Raw genomic sequence first — 22,390 nt, 5'->3', positions numbered from 1 at the left:
TCATGAATTAGGCCTAGGCATATATATTTAGGGCCCGAGCACCGAGGTGCGGCCACTGAAAGTGGCTGCACCGGAGGTGCAAGGCCCTATTGTTTTTGCTCAGATTATTATTATTATTCGTCTTCTTCTTCTTCTTCCGTCTTACCTGGTTTTTTTTTTTCACCAACTTGGCATGCTCTAAAACTCTTGTAATTTGGCAGCCATTTGTAGAATTGCAATCGAAACTCAGAGACAGAGCTTTGGCCTAGGGTGTGGCTCAGGGACTCTATTGCGCCACCTAGCGCGCTGTCTTTTGTGGTTGACACATACATTCACAGAAATGAACCAAATTTGGTGGACATGTGTGTTGTATGAATCTGAACAAGTTTTACATTTAAACTACATAGTGAATCTTACAAGAATTTGAGTTATGATTATGATTATGATTTTTGCACATCACGTATTTTGAAACACTTCTCCTAGACGGATTATCAAAATCGTGTCATATAAGCACTAATATGATCTTGAGGGGTTGCCCGAGAGGAATTGCGACCAGATTTTTGAATTTCAAAAGTATATCGAAATGGCGAAGGTTTGAATTATGGCGTTTTATTAAGAAACAGGAAGTTGGTGTTATAGGCAGAAAGAAGGTTATGAATTGGATGTAATTTGGCAGCTACATGTGGAATTGCTTCTGCTAGTCAGAGACAGAGCTCTGGCCTAAGGTGTGGCTTTGGGACTCTACAGCGCCACCTAGCAGCACGTTATCTGTTGTGGTTGACACAAACATTCACGAAAATGAACCAAATTTGGTGGACTTGTGTGTTATTGCTATGGCTAGTCAGAGACAGAGCTTTGGCCTAGGGTGTGGCGTAGGGACTCTATAGCGCCACCTAGCGCACTGTCTGTTGTGGTTGACACATACATTCATGAAAATTAACCAAATTTGATGGGCTTGTGTGTTATTCCTATTGCTAGTCAGAGACAGAGCTCTGGCCTAGGGTGTGGCTTAGGAATTCTATAGCGCCACCTAGAGCGTTGTTTGTTGTGGTTGACACAAACATTCACAAAAATGAACCAAATTTGGTGGGCTTGTGTGTTATTGCTGCCGCTTGTCAAAGACAGAGCTCTGGCCTCGGGTGTGGCTTAGGGACTCTATAGCGCCACCTAGCGCATTGTCTGTTGTGGTTGACACGTACATTCACGAAAATGAACAAAATTTGGAAGGCATGTGTTTTGCTATAGCTATTCAGAGACAGAGCTCTGGCCAAGGGTGTGGCTTAGGGACTCTATAGCGCCACCTAGTGTGTTACTTGTTGTGGTTGACATACACATTCATGAAAATGAATCAAATTTGGTGAGCTTGTGTGTTATTACTGCCGCAAGTCAGAAACAGAGCTCTGGCCTAGGGTGTGGCTTAGGGACTCTATAGCGCCACCTATCGCATTGTCTGTTGTGGTTGATACATCCACGAAAATGAACAACATTTGGTGGGCATGTGTGTTATTACTACTGCTAGTCAGGGATAGAGCTCTGGCCTAGAGTGTGGCTTAGGGACTCTATAGCGCCACCTAGCACATTGTCTATTATGGTTGACACATTCACGAAAATGAACCACATTTGGTGGGCATGAGTGTTATTGCTACAGCTGGTCAGGGATAGAGCTCTGGCCTAGGGTGTGGCTTAGAGACTCTATAGCGCCACCTAGCACATTGTCTATTATTGTTGACATCTACATTCACGACAATTAGGTACACTTGTGTGTTATTGCTGCTACTAGTCATAGACAGAGCTCTGGCCTTGGGTGTGGCTTTGGGACTCTATAGCGCCACCTAGCTTGTTGTCTGTTGTGGTTGACACATACATTGATGAAAATTAACCAAATTTGGTGGGCATGTGTGTTGCTCATTCGCATGCCCACCAACAAGTACGTGTTGCCTTGTTAGATTCCGAATATGTCACGGGTCCGCACCGCAGGTGCTCGGGCCCACCATCACCGCTTGCCGCTATATTTTAAATTATTTTCAAAGGGCAAATTTCAGTGTCGTACGGTTTTGTAATTACAGTTTTTGCCCGTTGCTTGAACACTATAGACCCATGATTAGGCTAAAGTAACACAACTTCAAGTTTTGTTGCCATATCTCAAACACATGTACCTATACCTTAAAGGGATATTCCGCCATTTTTGGAAATACGCTCATTTTCCACCTCCCCTCGAGCAAAACAATCGATATTTACCTTGTTCCCGTTCATCCAGCCATTCTGTGAGTCTGGCGATACAACTTTTAGCTTCAGCCTAGCATAGATCATTGAATCGGATTAGACCATTAGCTTCTCGCCTGCTAGCTTCATGTTTAAAAGTGACTAAGATTTCTGGTAATTTTCTCATTTAAAACGTGTCTCCTCTCAAGTTGGAAAGTGCAATAAGACCAACTGAAAATGAAACCTGGCGTTTTTCTAGGCTGATTTGACATGGAACTACACTCTCATCTGGCGTAATAATCGAGGCAACTAGCACACTACTGGCACTACTACTGCTTGTTGTCTATGGGGACTATTTTCAGATGCTGCGTACGATATCACTGCGCCTATGGTACGTTTGCAAGTTGCCTCGATTATTACGCCAGATGAGAGTGTAGTTCCATGTCAAATCAGCCTAGAAAAACGCCAGGTTTCATTTTCAGTTGGTCTTATTGCACTTTCTAACTTGAGAGGAGACACGTTTTAAATGAGAAAATTACCAGAAATCTTAGTCACTTTTAAACATGAAGCTAGCAGGCGAGAAGCTAATGGTCTAATCCGATTCAATGATCTATGCTAGGCTGAAGCTAAAAGTTGTATCGCCAGACTCACAGAATGGCTGGATGAACGAGAACAAGGTAAATATCGATTGTTTTGCTTGAGGGGAGGTGGAAAATGAGCGTATTTCCAAAAATGGCGGAATATCCCTTTAACTCATTGGCTGCCAGCGATTTTCAGTGCAGAGCGCTCCATACTGCCAGACGTTTTGCAGCATTTTGACTGTTTTTCCAAGATCCACTGAACGGTGAGCTTTATGACTATGTACATACCGAAGGTACCAAATGAAAGAGTAGACTCTCTTCTTTCACCAGGAAAAAACGGTTTGTTTCTATCGTTTTCCGTTCTTTAGTAATCGTCAGTAGAACATGGGTTAGTTTTGCAAAAACACCTGTTTTTCACCAAAACATAGAGAAAAAGATCTTTTTGTGAAAATCAACTTTTTAACGTTAGCGTTTCAGTAGTATGTCAACCACGATTGCACTGTTATCTCGTCAGTCTCGTCAAGGTTGCTAGGGACTCTGATGGTCGCTATAGACTCTGAACAGGACGGTAGACTTAGCAAGCTAGCACTAGCAAAGTTGTTGTTAGTCTATATAGCAATATCCAATGTAAATGGATCATACCGTTCACGTGTTTTCCATCCTTGATGTAAGAAGTAAGCATATTTATTCCCTGCATCGCGTGCAAACTAGATCCACTGTGGTCGATCTTCAGTGTGTTTACTTGCTGCATGCTGCATGCTGTCTCTGCATCTGCACTCTAGGCAGATACTAATCATCCAAATGGCACTGCTGCCATCTAGCGGTTCGGATCGCTAGTACAGTCTGTTTACAAGCCTGAAACTCTGCCAGATCGTTCCCAAGCCCACCCAGGAGCCCTCCCCATTGAAAAAGGCAATTGACGTCTATAGACGTCAATGGCAGTGAACGTATGTGTCTAAATTGACGTTTAAAGATGTCAATGGCAGTGAATGAGTTAAAGGAGAATTCCGGTGTGAAATTGAGCTTCACTGTACCGAAACATGTTAAGGTGTACTCACACCTGTTGTAAGACGCACTTTTGCTCACCCCCAGCATTCCGAACTCCTCCGTTTTCAGCCTAGCTTGCAATAGGCTTGAATCTATTAGATTAGGCATCACGTAGCCTATGCAGCTAAATCGCTATTTTTAAACCATTAAAAAGGTTCAAAGTAACTCCACACTGCGTTGGAAGACTTCTGAGGGTCCTGACATTTAAAACGAGATACTTAGAACTTTGGAAGTGCACAGGAAGTTTATTAAAAAAGACTGTTTATTCAAGCAATACCTTCATAAAATCTCTCCGCTGGGCGCCATCTTGTGGTGAAGTCGCGATAAGTCGACTGACGAGCACAAACTAACAGGAAAGACAGGGGGACATAATAAGTGGTAACAAGGGATTGTTACCATGAAATTACATAGAAATTACCATACAATTACCACCTTATTAGCGAGCCGTAATGTAAAGTGTTCCTATACAAATTCTGTTTCAGCCGTTCCTCACATGAATGCCTTGAAGCTCTCCCAAGCATGAAATGCAGGCATAGAATATTATTAAGAAACTCTTTATCAACGTTCATTCATCAATGGACCAAAACAAAAACCAAAACCCATAGAGCCCGATTGAGTGCGTCATTGCTCCGCGATTATAAATTGCAGTGAGATGAAACCTTTATTGCACGAAAGAGCAGACGTGGGGCTTTCCAAACAGCCACTTTATAAGTTGCGCAAGGATGCACATTGCATGCTCATACCAATTGTAGGCTATATGCCTTGATGACATGAAATTAAGAAGTATTTCCTGATTTGGGAAACTTTTAGTTTATTTTTCTTTCCATAATACCATTCGATCTTGCTGCAAATTATCAGACTTGAGAAGCACGCATTGCATCGGCAACTTCGCTGCTCAGTAGCTGAATTTTCTGTCGAGGAGGCCAGCAGTTTGAGAAAAAAGCTGCAGATCATAGACAGAGAAAGCATATGCTCTGAGAACAGAACACAACTGCATGTCAAGTGTAGAGGGTCTGTCTATGCAGAAACAACAAGTGCATACATGTTCGTGACAAAATGTCGGGGATATAATCGCATTTCGGTGGGAATGCTGCAAATTATGTCTTTCTCTTCTAAAGACTATTATGTACGATATAAATGACAAAAATTAACGGAATATTTTTTTTATCGACCCGACCAAACATTAAAAATATTTTTTCTTCACCCATAACCGCGGTCGCCCGCTCGATTTGGATCAGCCCGCGCATCACTGCTAGGTGACCCACAAATACATAATGAAAGTACAATGCTAGTACATGCTGTTACACAGGTTGTACCACTGTACCTAATTAGGTAGGTACACTGTAACAGCGACACATTAAAATAAAGTGTTACCGATTCTTCTCTCAGGACATGCGATAATGAAATAATGAACCAATACCGAAAACTGCTGAATAAACCAAATATGTACAACTTGTCATTACATGTAAGCATGAAGACGTTTAAGAGCACATACACAGTAGGCTAGTCTAAGAGGTTAGGCTGGCTGGCAGAAGATGGTCATTGCCCTTGGACAAGACAAGTTACAAAAGGTGAATTATACTACTACTAATTAATCAACAAGCAAATGCACACACACATTTTCTCATAAACATTTCTAGTCCCTGCTAGTCCCACTGTGTGGAAAATGCATTTTAATGAAATTTTAGAATGATTTTGAGTTCTTTTGGGAAATAGGGGCTTTCTTCCATTTGGGGAAGAAACTCATAGAAAAGAGCAATCTTTGAGATTATAGTAACACAAGAGACAACCCTCTGGAGATAAAGATTTAATATCTGGGATTTATTTCATCTATGAATGTTGACATGCTATTTTTAAGCCTTCCCATTGGCAGGGAGGATTACAGGAGTTAATCTTTAGATCTGTAAAACATTATCCTACATTGGCAATGTGTGTTTGTGTCAGATTCTGTCACAGTGTCAATTTAGCTCTGTTTAGGAGATTAACGTTGTGCAATGTGATTTACCGGATGTGCTTAAACAAGCTGTTCATTTGCTCACAGACTCTAAGAGTTGTGCTGAGGTTCTAGGAATATGTACCTTGACACCTTGGTGTGTATTTCAACACAATTTAATTTGAGTACAGATACAAGAAACATAGATTAAAGGAGTCCTAGAATTCAAAACCACATTCACCTTGTTCCTGTTGAATTTAGGTTGCGAGCAGTGTCCAAAGGACAACACCAAAGACTTTACCGCGCCCCCCCCCCCCCCCGCTTTCGTATGCAAATTGGGAAATAGAAACAGCCGTGTTGAAATGCTCCAATCTGAACAGAGCTCAGATAACACGTAATAGGCGCCCATCCCCCTTTAGATACACCCCCTCTCATTTGCATACCTTCGATTAATAATTCTTGTTAAACTGCTCTTACGATGCTAGTATCTAGATATGTGGTCTATGGCAGAGACGTTGTAATGCTAGCGTTATTACAGCTAACTTTGGAGAGTTAATACTAAGAAATGTACTGATAAAACTTACCAATCTAACACATTCATTCTGTTGGGGAATCTGCTGCACTTCATCTTCGTCAGAACCTTCTTCTGACTCGGTTTATACATGTACGGCTGTATTCCTTATTTAAATCCATTGTTGATAGCTTTATCAAAGACTTAGGCTTTATTTACCAGCAGTAAACGTAGTTTCACTTTGCTCTAGCTTCAGACCGGTGGATTGAGCCAATCAACTTTCAGGACATATCGGCCAATAGACCAATCAGCGCGCATCTCATTTGAAAAACAAACTGTTTCATTGCAAGGCTTATTTATGACCTTGTATTAGGCGATCTAGCAGTGCTCCTGGGGCGTTTTCAGCCCCACAAATTTACATATGACATTATTTAGGCTCAAAGATCAATTTGTAATGGTCAAAAAATGCGTTCTATGACTCCTTTAAGACAAGGTAGTGTGGCCAAGATAACTGCAAAATGCTGATCCTTTGGATGATCTTCTACCACTACCACTGTGATTAAAAGTTACAGTTTTTGCCTATTGCTTTCCACTTTTTGCAGAATTTGGCTCATTACTGTATGTCAAAACTCTACACATACTGTAGCCATATAAGACATAGCACTTGGGGATAAACAACTCAGATCTATGCCAAAATGAAACACTGCAATCAAAACCTTTCTAAAAAATTAATTATTGTAACAAAACTGAACACAAGCACAATTTGAATTACCCTTTCATATCACCAGTAACACACTGATGCACTTGATATAAATCACTGCAGTCTTTGTGTTTCTATTTCTGTTGTCATTTTCACAGACTGATTTTGTTGCAACACTCTTGCAGATGTGAAGAAAAATAGAATCCCAATTATCAATATACTCTAATACTGAAAAATGTAGCAACAAAACAAAAGTAAAAAAAATAAGATACTTGAGAAATTGCTATTGAAAAAAAAACATGTTTTCTTGTATGTGTGTGTGTGTGGGGGGGGGGGGGTCCTGCTTTCTGATCTGGCCACAAGTTCTCCTCGACATTGCAGGTGATGTCCTCTCTTGAACTGACCCCACCTCAATATCAGGTATGAGGTTGGAGGTCATATGCTTTTCATTGGCCCACTGAGAATAATTCTTAGGTTTTAGAAATGGCAAGTAAAGGGACACATACAAAACTATACACAAGTACTCAATGTAGAAGTACACACTTGAACAGGAGCTCAATAACTGGAAGTCTATTTGTAGTCTGATTGGTGCTCAGTTGTCTCTGTATGTGTTTTCAGGTATGTGTGGGGGTTTTACCAATTACCCCCACACAATGCATTTGGAATAGATGTGTTTTCTCAATGATAATAGGAGATTTCACTTTTGAACAAAGTGACTAATTGTGTAAAATTGTGTATAGTGTGTTGCAGAATTGCAAACCATGTAATAAATGGCTAAAGTTAAGGTTCAGGTTAACAGGTCAAATGCAGAGATAATGTGTTGTTAAATGTAGAAATGTGGAAATATTGTAGCAATGCTTCCTTTTTTCCTCTGCAGAGAGACATTGTTGAATTCAAAAAGAAACCAATATGAAAATAAGTATATATATTGTACCTTGTCCTTTTTTAAAGGTGAGCTATGCAAGTTTTTTTTTTTAACCCTTTCATGCGCAACGTCCACATGTGTGGACAGTAACTTTAACTCTGTTTTCTACTTATTTATCATGTTGATATACACCAATCCACTTCAGGGCAGTTTTAGTAGGTCCTTGGCAATATATTAACAATATGTATCATCTTATATTTGGAATATTGACTGCTTGATGACATCATCAATTCAACATGAGTGACAGTAATGGCCATATGCTGAATGCTCCAGGCATATCTGTAAAAAGCTAGTACTCAAGAAGGCAAAATCATGTAAAAAAAAATATTATGCTGTACAGGAGAGTGTGTTGAACAACTCTATGTTTTCAGAAATTAAATCGGATGTAAAATGGAGTTTGTAGACCCTAAAAAGCAACTGTCCACGTATGTGGACGTTGCGCAACAGAGGAGTTAAATGGCCAAAAATTAGATTTTGTAACTAGGACTTTTCTTTTTTTTTTTTTTCAAATATGATTTTAATTGCTTTAAATTACAAAGAAACAAACATTTGGTAAACATATCTATAAATAATGACCTAATTACATGTGGTAATGCCAAGGTGGTATGGTAATATGGGGGTAATAGAGGGTTGGGTGTGTAGTAGAGGGGTGGGTATGAGAGTACTGGAGGTGTGGGTGGATTAGTAGTAGAGGGGTGGGTAGTATGGATGTAGTAGAGGGGTGGTTGGGTAGTGGTGGTAGTAGAGGTGGGTAATATGGGGGTAGTAGAGGGGTGGGTGAGGGTCGGTGAGCAATAATGGGGGTAGTAGAGGGGTTGGGCGGGTAGTATGGAGGTAGTAGAGAGGTGGGTGGGTAGTATGGGGGTAGTAGAGGGCTGGGTGGGTAGTATGGAGGAAGTAGAGGGCCATAGTTTCCACATTTTCTGTCATTACATTTTATCCTTTTTTACCCCTTTGTTGCGCACTGTCCACATACGTGGACAATAACATAACTTCTATATAAAAGCATATTTTTAAAAAATTCCAACTGATTTTCAATATTGGGCTCATATAGAGTACTAAAATCAATACTAAAAAAATCTAGACACTTTTTTTCATAATGCGTGCATGAAAGGGTTAAGCTTAATTTACCTTAACTGATCAGCTTTGGAGTCATTGGAATGGTTATTTGACTTATTCCGGGTTGAATGATAGTGGTCTCGCTTCCCCTTAGTGCATGTGAGTGGAAAAAAACATGTTTGCAAGTTTGTGCCATCAGGCCGGTGGCATGACAAACAGAAAGTTTTGCAGCCTTGCAATCATGCTCATGAAAAGGCAAACTAACTGATTGAGGAGTGTTGTAGAACATACACACTACAGCTGTAGGGGAAGCTTTGCAGAGAAATCTGCAAGCGTAAAACGAGAAAATAGCGAAAAACACCAAACACATCATTGCAAAAGATTATCAGTCATTTCACTTCCTTGAACAGCTAAAAAAGTACTGGATCGATTATTGAGGATCATTGAGTCATTGAGATGTAATATCTTCTATTACAGTATTATAGTACAGCAGCATGGACAATGGGAAAAGTTACAGCGGATTGTCAATGAGACATCCTCAATTATAGGCAACCCACGCCCTTCAGGTGAATCTCTTTACATTCACTGGGCTGTAAAGATAGCAAATCAGATAATCTCTGACCCCTCACATCCCGCTCATCACTTCTCCTCCCATTAGATAAAGTCACTGGTGATTGGAACTAAACTCTTTAAACAGCTTTTACCCCATTGCTAACAGGACTCTGATAGTAGTAAGTGAGCAGAAGACAAGGTCACACATACCATTCACCTCTGTACCCTGTGGTTTTATGGAATGTTTCTATAGATATGTTATGTGTACTGTTGTTCTTGTATGTATTGTGCTACAGAGTTCTACACGAAAAGGCTGTCCACTTGCCCATGTTGCCCAATGATCAATCTATTATCACCATTAAGAATCTGCTGATTTCCATGGCATATTATTGTCAGTGAAGTGTAAGTGGAGCAACTGATATGAGGTGCTGCAATACACAGCAAGGGCAGAGACAGAGTTGATCTGAGTAATCTGTGCCAGTGAAGTAAAAGCACCATTTGGATTAGTAAAAGTTGCAATGATGGATAGGCTTAGACCTAAATGGAACAGATTAGACTCTCTAAACATGACCATTGCACTCTTAGCTGCCTGTTTATGCCAGATGTTGACCAATAAACATCATGGAGTAATTATGAACCAAACCGCCGGTTCGGCCTGCTTTTTACCCAAGGCAACTGTGCTGATGGGTGAACCAAAACCAAGGTTGATTTCACAGAGCGGGTCAAATTCAAATTTATAAAGGGCTTATTTGCAAATTCCGGAAGTAGCTAACCGCGGCCATATTGTTGACATTCTAAATGCAGCCCATAGATTTCAGTTGAGCTGAGCAGAGCACAGTAGCCTAATGGCTTCATCTCATCAATATAAAGAGAAGATAGGCTTGATTTGTGTGGACTCAAAAGCATTAAAGGAACACACCAACAGTTAGATTATTCAATGTCTCCCCCAGATAAGATGATACATACCGGTCTGGTCTCTTTGTGTGCAGTAATTCAGTCTGAAGCACCCACCGCTAGCATAGTTTATTGATGTGGGCAGATCTAACTAGCCCATAGGACCCACGGTCACAAGAACTCCAATTTACATCGTCTGATTTATCTAAAACAGTGGTTCCTGGGTTGCAGGGGGTCTGCACAATGTTGCCTGGCCTGAGGTTGTGAGATTACCAAAATTATATTTGCGCACATTACATGTATAAAATCCCAATAACACACCCAGTTGGATGATCAAAACTCTGTATAATCTAAATTAAAACATCTAAATTCATGCAGCTATTTATTACCTCGGACCTCTGCACATGCATAAGCAACCTTCAGGTTGGGCTTGGCTAGGCATTGGCAATTCATCCCCATTGTTGAATAAACAATGGCCGGGTTTCCCAAAATCGTTAAGAAGCTCTTAAGTCCTAGGAACTTCTTAGGAGCGTTCTTAGAACATTCTTACAACGCTCCTAAGAAGTTCTTAGCACTTAAAGGGATATTCCGCCATTTTTGGAAATACGCTCATTTTCCACCTTCCCTCGAGCAAAACAATCGATATTTACCTTGTTCCCGTTCATCCAGCCATTCTGTGAGTCTGGCGATACAACTTTTAGCTTCAGCCTAGCATAGATCATTGAATCGGATTAGACCATTAGCTTCTCGCCTGCTAGCTTCATGTTTAAAAGTGACTAAGATTTCTGGTAATTTTCCCATTTAAAACGTGTCTCCTCTCAAGTTAGAAAGTGCAATAAGACCAACTGAAAATGAAACCTGCCGTTTTTCTAGGCTGATTTGACATGGAACTACACTCTCATCTGGCGTAATAATCAAGGCAACTTGCAGCTACTGGCACTACTACTGCTTGTTGTCTATGGGGACTATTTTCAGATGCTGCGTAAGATATCACTGCGCCTATGGTACGTTTGCAAGTTGCCTTGATTATTACGCCAGATGAGAGTGTAGTTCCATGTCAAATCAGCCTAGAAAAACGGCAGGTTTCATTTTCAGTTGGTCTTATTGCACTTTCTAACTTGAGAGGAGACACGTTTTAAATGGGAAAATTACCAGAAATCTTAGTCACTTTTAAACATGAAGCTAGCAGGCGAGAAGCTAATGGTCTAATCCAATTCAATGATCTATGCTAGGCTGAAGCTAAAAGTTGTATCGCCAGACTCACAGAATGGCTGGATGAACGGGAACAAGGTAAATATCGATTGTTTTGCTCGAGGGGAGGTGGAAAATGAGCGTATTTCCAAAAATGGCGGAATATCCCTTTAAGAGCTTCTTAACAATTTTGGGAAACCCGGCCAATGTGTGTATGTGGGTAAGAGTTCTTATGGGGGGCCCTGGCTTGTCTTAAACACAGGCAGGGGGCCTTCCAGGAAAAAAGGTTGGGAAACACTGATCTGAAACATACGTAATCATTCTACTGTTCAGGGGGAGAAAGCTAAAACCATGAGTTCTCCCTTGGTATCAACAGTTACAATGAGTAAACAAAATGAGTCAACACGGCAGACAATAACTAGCATTCATTTCTGTAAGCATTACAGTAAAAAAAAAATGTACTGTTCACTACTGGAGGCACAGTATAAATACGGTCTACAGTAGGCTATGATAGAACAGAAAAAGTTTTACAGTATTGCTTACAGTGAAGAAAACATCCAAATAACAAAAAACAGCAAAAAGTCCAGATAAAAGGAGGAAAGTAAAAAAGCAAAAAAAATGACTGCATCTGATATTTATTTATTCTCACCAGCCTTTCTTAGTGAAAGGCCTACATGTAGGTTGATTACATGGACAATAATAGTGGCACAAGTTTCACCACTGACTACTATTCTTGCAGCCCTTGGAATGCCACCACCACACATTCTCCCTGGCCCTGCTCCTCTCACTGCTCCTGCACCTCTCACTGCATCTCTCACTGGGCCTGCTTTTCTCCCTGGACCCCTTGCTTTTACTCTTCATTGTTCAAACATTACAGTGTTTGTCTTTTTCTGTTTCTGTTTCCAAAATCATCCCTCCTCAAAGTCCTCCTTTTACTGTCTAAGGAGGTGTTCACACGAGGGGGTTTTTATTTACAGAAAACACTTGACCTGGGTGTTTTTTTAAAAGATAGAAAGCCGACAGGGTTTTTTTTATTCCCCCAAAACAGCACCGAACGTTAATTTCAATTCCCATGACAACTGCCGTTCTAGAGCACAAGTACCGTTACGTGATTGCTACTGGTTAGCTTATTAGCTTGCCAGGTGAGCGGATGAAAACGGAGAATTAATTGTTACAATTATGGCCCAAAATCCCACCAATCGACCTACAGATGGTCTCCTTATGGTAAATGTTGTGGTATAACTTGTTGGTCATGTCGTATAGCTCTACATGTTCACTCACAAGAACAACTAGCTGATCGGCTGGCATCTTTTTACTTTGTTTTGGTCGCCATTTTTTTTTTCTGAAAAAAGAACTTTCAATAAAGTTTCACTATGACGCAAATTCTCGTTCATTGGTCAGCTGTCAAAAAAACACTTGACGCGGGGTGTTTTTTCTTGGAGAGTAGAAATTTCTCAACTTGAAAACCACCCGGGGTAGGTGGAAAAAAACGCCGGTGGCGGTGGTTTAAAAAGCGCCCAGTACCTTTTTTAAGAAAACCTCTCTGTATCATAGGAATATAATGTAAAACATCCACCCGCAACCGGTGAAAAATCCTCCTCGTGTGAACACGCCCTAAGTATCAATCTTATAATATCAAAATATAACCCGAGTCTAAGCCAGACTGGAATTAGCTGTGGTTGACCCAACATAAATTAGCTGTGTCATTTATTCAATTGTTTGTTTATTATCAGCTGATATGTATTTTACAGACAAGCTTTACCTCTTAACAAAATTATGGATCGTTTTTCTATTATTTACGAATGTTAACAATTTCAATTTCAATTTCAATTTAATTTTACTTACAGACCACCAACACATTACACGTCTCATGGCGCTTTACAGTGTTAAACATTCAAAGAGAGCCCATGAGTAACAGGGGTAAGGAAAAACTCTCTAGAATTGGAGATACATATAGGAAGAAACCTCAGACAGATCCACGACTCAAGGGCCCAACCCATCTGCCTAGGGTCAGTTACAGTAGAGTAAAGTCATGTGTAGTATCAGAAGGTTCACACAGTCCAGTATAGGGAATAAATAGTCCATTAGTAATCCATTAATAATTTCGGAAGGTAATGGGACGCTAGGATGCGTGGGCCAGGGATCCGGGCAGGGAACCACAGCAAGCGATGGTAGGGCAGTCATAGGGATGGCGATGGCAATGGCACTCAGGTGTAATGAGGGAGTTGAAAGACAGGACAGGGAGAGAGGGAAGGATTAGAGTTGAGAGAGACAGAGGAAGAGGGGAGAAGAAGAGTTGTATGGCATGACACATGAGAAGTCCATGACAGCGCTATGCTAAAGCAGCATAACTAAGGCATGGTGGAGGGTAGTCAGCACCAGCACAGGTGTGGTCAGTAGCCACCATGGGACGCATGACTGGGGCACCAGTCACACAAGCCCACAGCAGAGGAGGTCCATTCCAATAACACCCTGAAGTGGTTTAAGTTCCACACTGCACCATACCTAACTATAGGAAGCACTAAAGAGATATGTTTTAAGTCTAGACTTAAAAATAGGGAGGGTGTCTGCTAATCGAATTGAGGGAGGAAGATTATTCCAGAGGAGAGGTGCGCGGTAACAAAAAGCTCTGCCTCCTACTGTAGTTTTTGAAATTCTTGGAGTTACAAGAAGTCCGGTATTTTGTGATCGTAAGGGTCTAGGTGGATTATATTAGCCTGGATGCCAGACCGAAGTTTAGCCCCGCCTCCATTCTTTTTCTGCAGGGAACTTCGGTCTGGCACTGCTCCGTTCAGCTGCTACTATTCGAGATACACTTCGGCCCGGACCAATCACATTTCACAGGGCGGGCTTTACGTGATGATTGACATATGAACAGTAGTGACGTTCACGGCTGCATGCGTCCTCGTTCAACGAGTTGGATGTGAGACCATGTTCGCTTAGGTTGATTTTGATTGCAACAGAAACGCTATGGCTATGAATGCATAATTTGTTCATGCAGTTTGGCCTTTCGTTTATCTTAGCTATTGAAATGGAGGTTTTATCACGGATTCGTACAACTATTTCTGAACACTTAGACCAACGAGGATATGTGGGAAAACTTCAGTTTCACTTTCACCCAGTTAAAACAGCATGTTTGGGTGATGTTGTTCCCGTTTGTTTAAAAATGTCTGTTTGCTCGTTGGGTTAACGACACACTTCCCCAGCTGTTCATTGCATACAGTTTGAAGGAATTATTTTTAAAAACGAAGGAGGATGTTTTCCATAGCCTACCCTGCTACATATTTCTGTCTTAGATTTCGCAGATACTGACAGCCAATAACTTGTTCTGTTTGGTTTGGTCTATCCAATGAGTGCAGAGCTATCCCCCCGCACTGTATCGGTTGAATCACGCCCCATAATCGCAGCTGAATGGAGCAGTTTCAGACTCATATTCTGATAAGAATTGAGTATGACGTCGTCAGGCTAGGATTATATGGGACTAGAGGATCTTTAATATTCGGGTGCCCTGCCATTCATGGCTTTGTATGTTAGAAGCAGAATTTTGAAATCAACGCGACTTTTAACAGGTAGCCAATGTACAGTAGAGATGCTAGGATGGGGGAAAATATGTTCATATTTGTTGGTCCTAGTGAGTGTGCGAGCAGCTGTGTTTTGTATAAGCTGTAAGCTTTTTAGACAGGTATTATTGCAGCCGGCGTATAGCATCAAAAAAAAAATGTTTTTGTGATCTGCTTTATGTGACTATTGAGTAGTGATTCTTGATCAATTATAACTCCTAGATTTTTAACACTTGTGGATGAGGTCAGTGAGAGATCACTATATGTAACTTGTGATGTGGATAGGATGTCCCTAATCTTTTTAGGACCTAAAACCATAACTTCTGTTTTATCTGAGTTCAATAGCAGGAAGTTATTAGTCATCCAAATTTTTATGTCTCTCAGACATGTGTTGAGTTTGGCTAACGGGGTTGGTTCATCGGGTGTGTCACACACAACATCCCACAATAGCAAACACAATACTCCAAACCTTAGATACAGTATAAAAACCTCTGCTTCTGCAATGATATCAGTTCAAAATCAATATATATCAGCTGATAATAAACAAACAATTAAATAAATGACACACAACTGATTTACAGTGCCCTCCAAAAGTATTAGAACACATGCTTAAAGTTAAATATAAAATCATCTTTTGGAAATGTATCTTAATGCCTTAAATGAAACAAGGAGGAACTATTCAACCTTTAAGGACATTATTTTTTTTTGTGAATGAATAATGTATTGTAAATAAATACATGTTTTCCTTAAAATACAGGGGGTCATAAGTATTGGAACGCCCATGTTAAATTCCCATAGAGGACTTTTATTTTTTATTTTTAAAGGCCAGTTATTTCATGGATCCAGGACACTATGCACCCTGATAAAGTCCCCTTGGCCTTTGGAATTCAGGGACTCTTTAGCGCCACCTAGCGCATCAGAGACAGCGCTCTGGCCAAGGGTGTCTGCACAGCGCCACCTAGAGCATTGCCTGTTGTCGTTGACACACACAAATTTACTAAAATGAACCAAATTTGGTGGGCTTTTGCGTTATTGCCATCAATAGTCAGAGACAGAGCTCTAGCGTAGGGTGTGGCTTAGGGACTCTATAGCGCAACCTAGCATGTTGTCTGTTGTGGTTGACACATACATTCACGAAAATTAACCAAATTTGGTGAGCTTGTGTGTTATTGCTGCCGCTAGATAAAAACAGAGCTCTGGCCTCGGGTGTGGCTTAGGGACTCTATAGCGCCACCTAGCGCATTGTCTGTTGTGGTTGACACGTACATTCACCAAAATGAACCAAATTTGGTGGGCATGTGTTTTGCTATAGCTATTCAGAGACAGAGCTCTGGTCGAGGGTGTGGCTTAGGGACTCTATAGCGTCACCTAGTGTGTTACCTGTTGTGGTTGACATATACATTCACGAAAATGAATCAAATTTGGTGAGCTTGTGTGTTATTACTGTTGCAAGTCAGAAACAGAGCTCTGGCCTAGGGTGTGGCCTAGGGACTCTATAGCGCCACCTAGCGCATTGTCTGTTGTGGTTGATATATTCACGAAAATGAGCCACATTTGGTGGGCATGTGTGTTATTGCTACTGCTAGTCAGGAATAGAGCTCTGGCCTAGGGTGTGGCTTAGGGACTCTATAGCGCCACCTAGCACATCATCTATTATGGTTGATATATTCACGAAAATGAACCACATTTGGTGGGCATGTGTGCTATTGCTACTGCTTGTCAGGGATAGAGCTCTGGCCTAGGGTGAAGCTTAAGGACTCTATAGCGCCACCTAGCACATTGTCTATTATTGTTGACACATACATACACGACAATTAGGTACGCTTCTGTGTTATTGCTGCCACTAGTCAGAGACAGAGCTCTGGCCTTGGGTGTGGCTTTGGGACTCTATAGCGCCACCTAGCTTGTTGTCTGTTGTGGTTGACACATATATTGATGAAAATTAACCAAATTTGGTGGGCATGTGTGTTGCTCATGCACATGCCCACGAACAAGTACGTGTTGCTTTGTTAGATTCCGCAAATGTCACGGGTCCGCACCGCAGGTGCTCGGGCCCGCCATCGCCGCTTGCGGCTATATTTAGGGCCCGAGCACCGAGGTGCGGCCACTGAAAGTGGCTGCACCGTAGGTGCAAGGCCCTATTGTTTTTGCTCAGATTATTATTATTATCGTGGAATTTTCTTACGTCCATGTTTCGCCTTTTTTCACCAACTTGGCATGCTCTAAAACTCATGGAATTTGGCAGATATATGTGGAATTGGTAACGCTACTCAAAGACAGAGCTCTGGCCACGGGTGTGGCTCAGGGACTCTATAGCGCCACCTAGCAGCACGTTATCTGTTGTGGTTGACACAAACATTCACGAAAATGAACCAAATTTGGTGGACTTATGTGTTATTGCTATGTCTAGTCAGAGACAGAGCTTTGGCATAGGGTGTGGCGTAAGGACTCTATAGCGCCACCTAGTGCGTTGTCTGTTGTGGTTGACACAAACATTCACGAAAATTAACCAAATTTGGTGGGCTTGTGTGTTATTGCTATCGCTAGTCAGAGACAGAGCTCTGGCCTAGAGTGTGGCTTAGGGACTCTAGAGCGCCACCTAATGCATTGTCTGGTGTGGTTGACACCAGTGTTGTGCCTGAACGTGTTCATTGAACGAAAGTTCATGAACTCGTTCATAATTTTGGTGAACGTGAACTGAACGAACTGTATTTCTGCCTGATGAACGATACCGTGAACGCGTTCATTCTGGTGTCTGTGAACGTCACGTTCACTCTTTTTTTAATTTCGTTAGGTTCAGGCAAAAAACACACCGTCACTAAAGTGTTGCCCAGCCGTTGCGTGTGCCTCTATGCCTATGCCAGATTCTATGTCAGAATTCATATTTCCGTATACTACCGGATTTTTTCCTGCTGCCGACCTATGTTTCCGTAATGTTGCTGCTACATATAGGCCTATGCATGCAATCGCGGAAAAAATCGCACTTGATGATCAAGTGAAGTACGTGTAGCCTTTTAAAGCGCCCTATGTCAGTGGACAGTTCCATCTCTCACGCTGCAGCTAATGCAGCAAGTATCCTCCTCTCCCGGTGTAAATACACTCTTCTGACAGCGCGGCCGCATTTCTACCCAGCGAACCAAAGCCCAATTCATGGAAATTCTACATTAGATGTGAACAAACGGAGGCCGTATACATTTCGCATGCTGCATGTCTGAATTTCCGCTCTCGTCAGAAATGCGGCAAGTAATTATAGCAGAATGTGCGTAAAACCTGTCTGAAAATGGCTATTTCACTAATGAAATATTTGCTGGCTGTGGCAACAATTTTGAAAGAGTAGGCTATGGTTCGCAACATATTGAAAAAATTAACTGAACTAGTTCATTTTTTGGAGCTGTGAACTTCGTTCATAATTTGGAATGATGAACTATGAACTGAACTAGTTCATTTTAAAATTTATGAACGATGAACTGAACTAGTTCATGTAGAAAGTGAACTTTCCCAACACTGGTTGACACGTACATTCACCAAAATGAACCAAATTTGGTGGCCATGTATGTTATTGCTAAAGTTATTCAGAGACAGAGCTCTGGCCTCAGGTTTGGCTTAGGGACTCTATAGCGCAACCTAGTGCATTGTCTGTTGTGGTTGACACATACATTCACGAAAATGAACCAAATTTGGTTGGCATATGTGTTATTGCTATAGCTATTCAGAGACAGCGCTCTGGCCAAGGGTGTCTTAGAGACTGTATAGCGCCACCTAGCGCATTGTCTGTTGTGGTTGACACACACATTCACGAAAATGAACCAAATTTGGTGGGCTTGTGCGTTATTGCTATCGATAGTCAGAGATAGAGCTCTGGCCTAGGTTGTGGCTTAGGGACTCTATAGCGCCACCTAGCGCATTGTCTGTTGTGGTTGACACGTACATTCACCCAAATGAACCAAATTTGGTGGGCATGTGTGTTATTGCTATCGATAGTCAGAGATAGAGCTCTGGCCTGGGGTGTGGCTTAGGGACTCTGTAGCGCCACCTAGCGTGTTGTCTGTTGTGGTTGACACATACATTCAGGAAAATTTACCAAATTTGGTGGGCATGTGTGTTGCTCATGCACATGCCCACCAACACGCACATGTTGCTTTGTTAGATTCCGAAATGTCACAGGTCTCCGCACCGCAGGTGCTCGGGCCCGCCATCGCCGCTTGCGGCTATATTTCTTATTGTTATAGTTTAATCCTCTTACCGGTAACATTTAAGGGTTGCCAACTCTCACGCATTCGCCGTGACACTCACGATTTCAGCATCAATCTCACGCTCTCACGCAGACTTAAGCAATGTCACGCCAAAATCCATTCTTATTTTTCCTCAACCCGTTCGTTATCAGTTGGTGACTTGACCACATGCAGCAGAGCATTGTGTAGGCAGTAGACAAATTTAAGGCATGTATAGGCTCTTTAGATGAACTGCAGGGATAGGTCTAATACGTAGGCTACTGTAAGGGATAATCAACGACGCGCCATGCGTTTATAGGAAAATAATGCACGTTCGAAGTGGTAATAAGGACCCGACGCCGCAGGCGGAGGGGATTTACACTTCGATAAGTGCATTATTTTCCTATAAACGCACAGGGCGCGGAGCAGACTACAAGGTTCTCAGCGCAGAGGAATCATCTGCGGATAAAATGCGCACCATTCGTCTCTATCGGATTGCTCACGAAGTTCTAGTCACACTGATATGAATGAATGACTCTTGACAGAGCACAATCTTTTCGATGGTATAATAGACCTACTAGTTGCTGTGATAGACGGATCGCGAGAAAATCAACGTGAATTTAGGCTGTTGATGTACTAACTAATTTGTAGGCTATAAGCCATTACCGAGTAGCCTAATACCGTTTTTAAATTTCACTAGGCTTTCTAGGCTACTTGTTCTCCAACTTCAGGTTGTATGCGCCCCAAAATAATGAACTAGGCTACTGCTCTTCCACTTGTTTGGTTTTTTGACTACATAGAAAACAAAGCATTTGGCTACTTCCACATATTAATAACTTTAGGATAGCCGAAAAGCATGACTGAAACCTATCACTCTCTTAAAGTGACAGGCATTAAATGACAATAAAGATAAATGTAAGTGAATATGACAATTGTGTCAAAATCTAAAATCAATATGAAATAGTCAACTTACTATGTATTTTAGCTAATTACGCAGATCATAAATAATGTAAACTTAATATGAATTTCAAAATGTTTGAAATACAAACATAGACATGAAACCACCTTTTCACTGAGTGTGTTGGGGGCTTGTGATGTCTTTGTGATCTTTGTGGGGGGGGCTCCCAAATCAAATCAAGAAAATATCAAAATTCTTGACTGATTATCAATATCAAAACAATTGTGACACTACATTTCTTATCATGTATTTTTCATTGACTATGGCTCCTAACTGATAGCCTACATGAGATAGATAGGCCTAAATATATGGATGGATTGATGGATGGTTGTTTGGGTAGATAGCCTACTGTACAGAACATCTACACAGTATGATTCTGTAAATTACCTATTATTTTATTGGATGTGAGTTGTATCGGTCTACAACACCACTACAAATGACATTGGGAAAGCGATACTGGTAGGCCTATATTTTATTCACCTGGTTTAACAACTACCAGATGTTTATATGTAGTCTATGGTCTAGGCTATGGGCCTAGCCTGCACTTAAAGATTGTGCTGATATCTTCGGCACCCATTTTTTTTTTTTTTTTTTTTGCGTGGCCCTCAAATAAGCCAAATGCATACAGATTCTTCTCTGTGAAATATCTCATGATTTCGGAACTGCCCTATCGCAAACTGCATATCAAAATAAACAGGAGATCCTACTGATTCCAATGGCATATAGAATGTGTCTGTATAATTAGCGGTAATCACAAGAAATCCCTTTTTAAAATCACATCAAATGTCTGCCTTTTTTCATACCTCCCCTTTTCCCCCACTTCAAAATAATGTATTTTTCATAACAGAAGTTGTATTCAGACCCCTGTTTATGATATGGCAGAGGCTTGATATGCCATTTCAGGACCCAAAATAGCAATAGATTGAAATTTTATACGTAGGCCTACTACTAGTAACTGCTAATAATAATAGCCTAATAATAATGATAAATTATCTATCTATCTATCTACCTATCTATCAGGCTTGTGCAAAATTCAGAATTTAATTGAGAATGACTCCTAAATAGCCTACAAATTCAATTCTTGGGTCTGAATTTAATTGAATTGAGGTCAAAAACAGGATGTAGAATTACAGTTCAAATTTGAATTAAAGAAGAATTGAAATTCAAAGAAATTCTTTAAGGGTAGTGTTTAACAATTAAGTGTCACAAAATGTCAGATATGATCGCAACGAACACACAAAATTTATTGAAAACAGTAATCAATTACATTTCCAAAGTAACCTTCCCAAAACTGAATGCAGATTCAACACATTCTTCCTGTTATGTGACTGTGGAATTGTCTTGAATTGCCATGAATTGAATTCCACTTTCTGTCATTCCAATTCAAGTTAAAATTCAACTTCCTGTGGGGTGGGGCCAACTCGATTCAAATTCCAATTCATGAATTGAATACTAAAAATTCGGAATTGTGCACAAGCCTGCTATCTAAAGGCGTACATGGTGGCGGGTGGTGGAAGTTGGGGGCATGGGCGGGTGTTCAGAGGGTGTGCAGACGCCCATGCCGGGCCTTGGAACACCAAGGCCTAACATCACAGGGCCCCAGAGCAAAGAAGTTTGAGAAACCCTGGCCTAGAGTGTGGCTCAGGGACTCTATAGCGCCACCTACCGCGCTGGCTGTTGTGGTTGACACGTGCATGCACAAAATGAACCAAATTTGGTGGACATGTGTGTTGTATTATTCTGAACAAGTTTTACATTTAAACTATATAGTAAATATTAAAAGAATTTGAATTATGTGCGATTTTCTGATTTTTGCACATCATGTATTTTGAAATACTTATCCTAGACGGTTTATCAAAATTATGTCATTTCAGCAGTAAAATGATCTTGAGGGGTTGCCCAAGAGAAATTGCGACCAGATTTTTGAATTTCAAAAGTATATCGAAATGTTTGTCTCTGTCTGTCTGTTAGCAAGGTAACTCAAAAAGTAATGGATGGATTTCGCTGAAATATTCAGCGAATGTCAGGCATGACCCAAGGAAGTAACTATTACATTTTGGGAGTGATCGGTAATTCCGTCGGGATTC

At 41.0% G+C, this 22,390-nt stretch overlaps 1 protein-coding gene across 1 annotated transcript in view; it reads left to right on the top strand.

Annotated features, from left to right (window-relative positions):
- The window catches only part of hs3st4 (heparan sulfate (glucosamine) 3-O-sulfotransferase 4), a 41,509-nt gene that overhangs the window by 17,783 nt on the left and 1,336 nt on the right, over positions 1 to 22,390 (top strand). The window lies entirely within an intron of this gene.

Source organism: Sardina pilchardus, chromosome 3 (genome assembly GCF_963854185.1).
Source record: "Sardina pilchardus chromosome 3, fSarPil1.1, whole genome shotgun sequence".
Classification (NCBI taxonomy): Eukaryota; Metazoa; Chordata; class Actinopteri; order Clupeiformes; family Clupeidae; genus Sardina; species Sardina pilchardus.
This window is presented reverse-complemented; position numbering and strand designations above follow the sequence as displayed.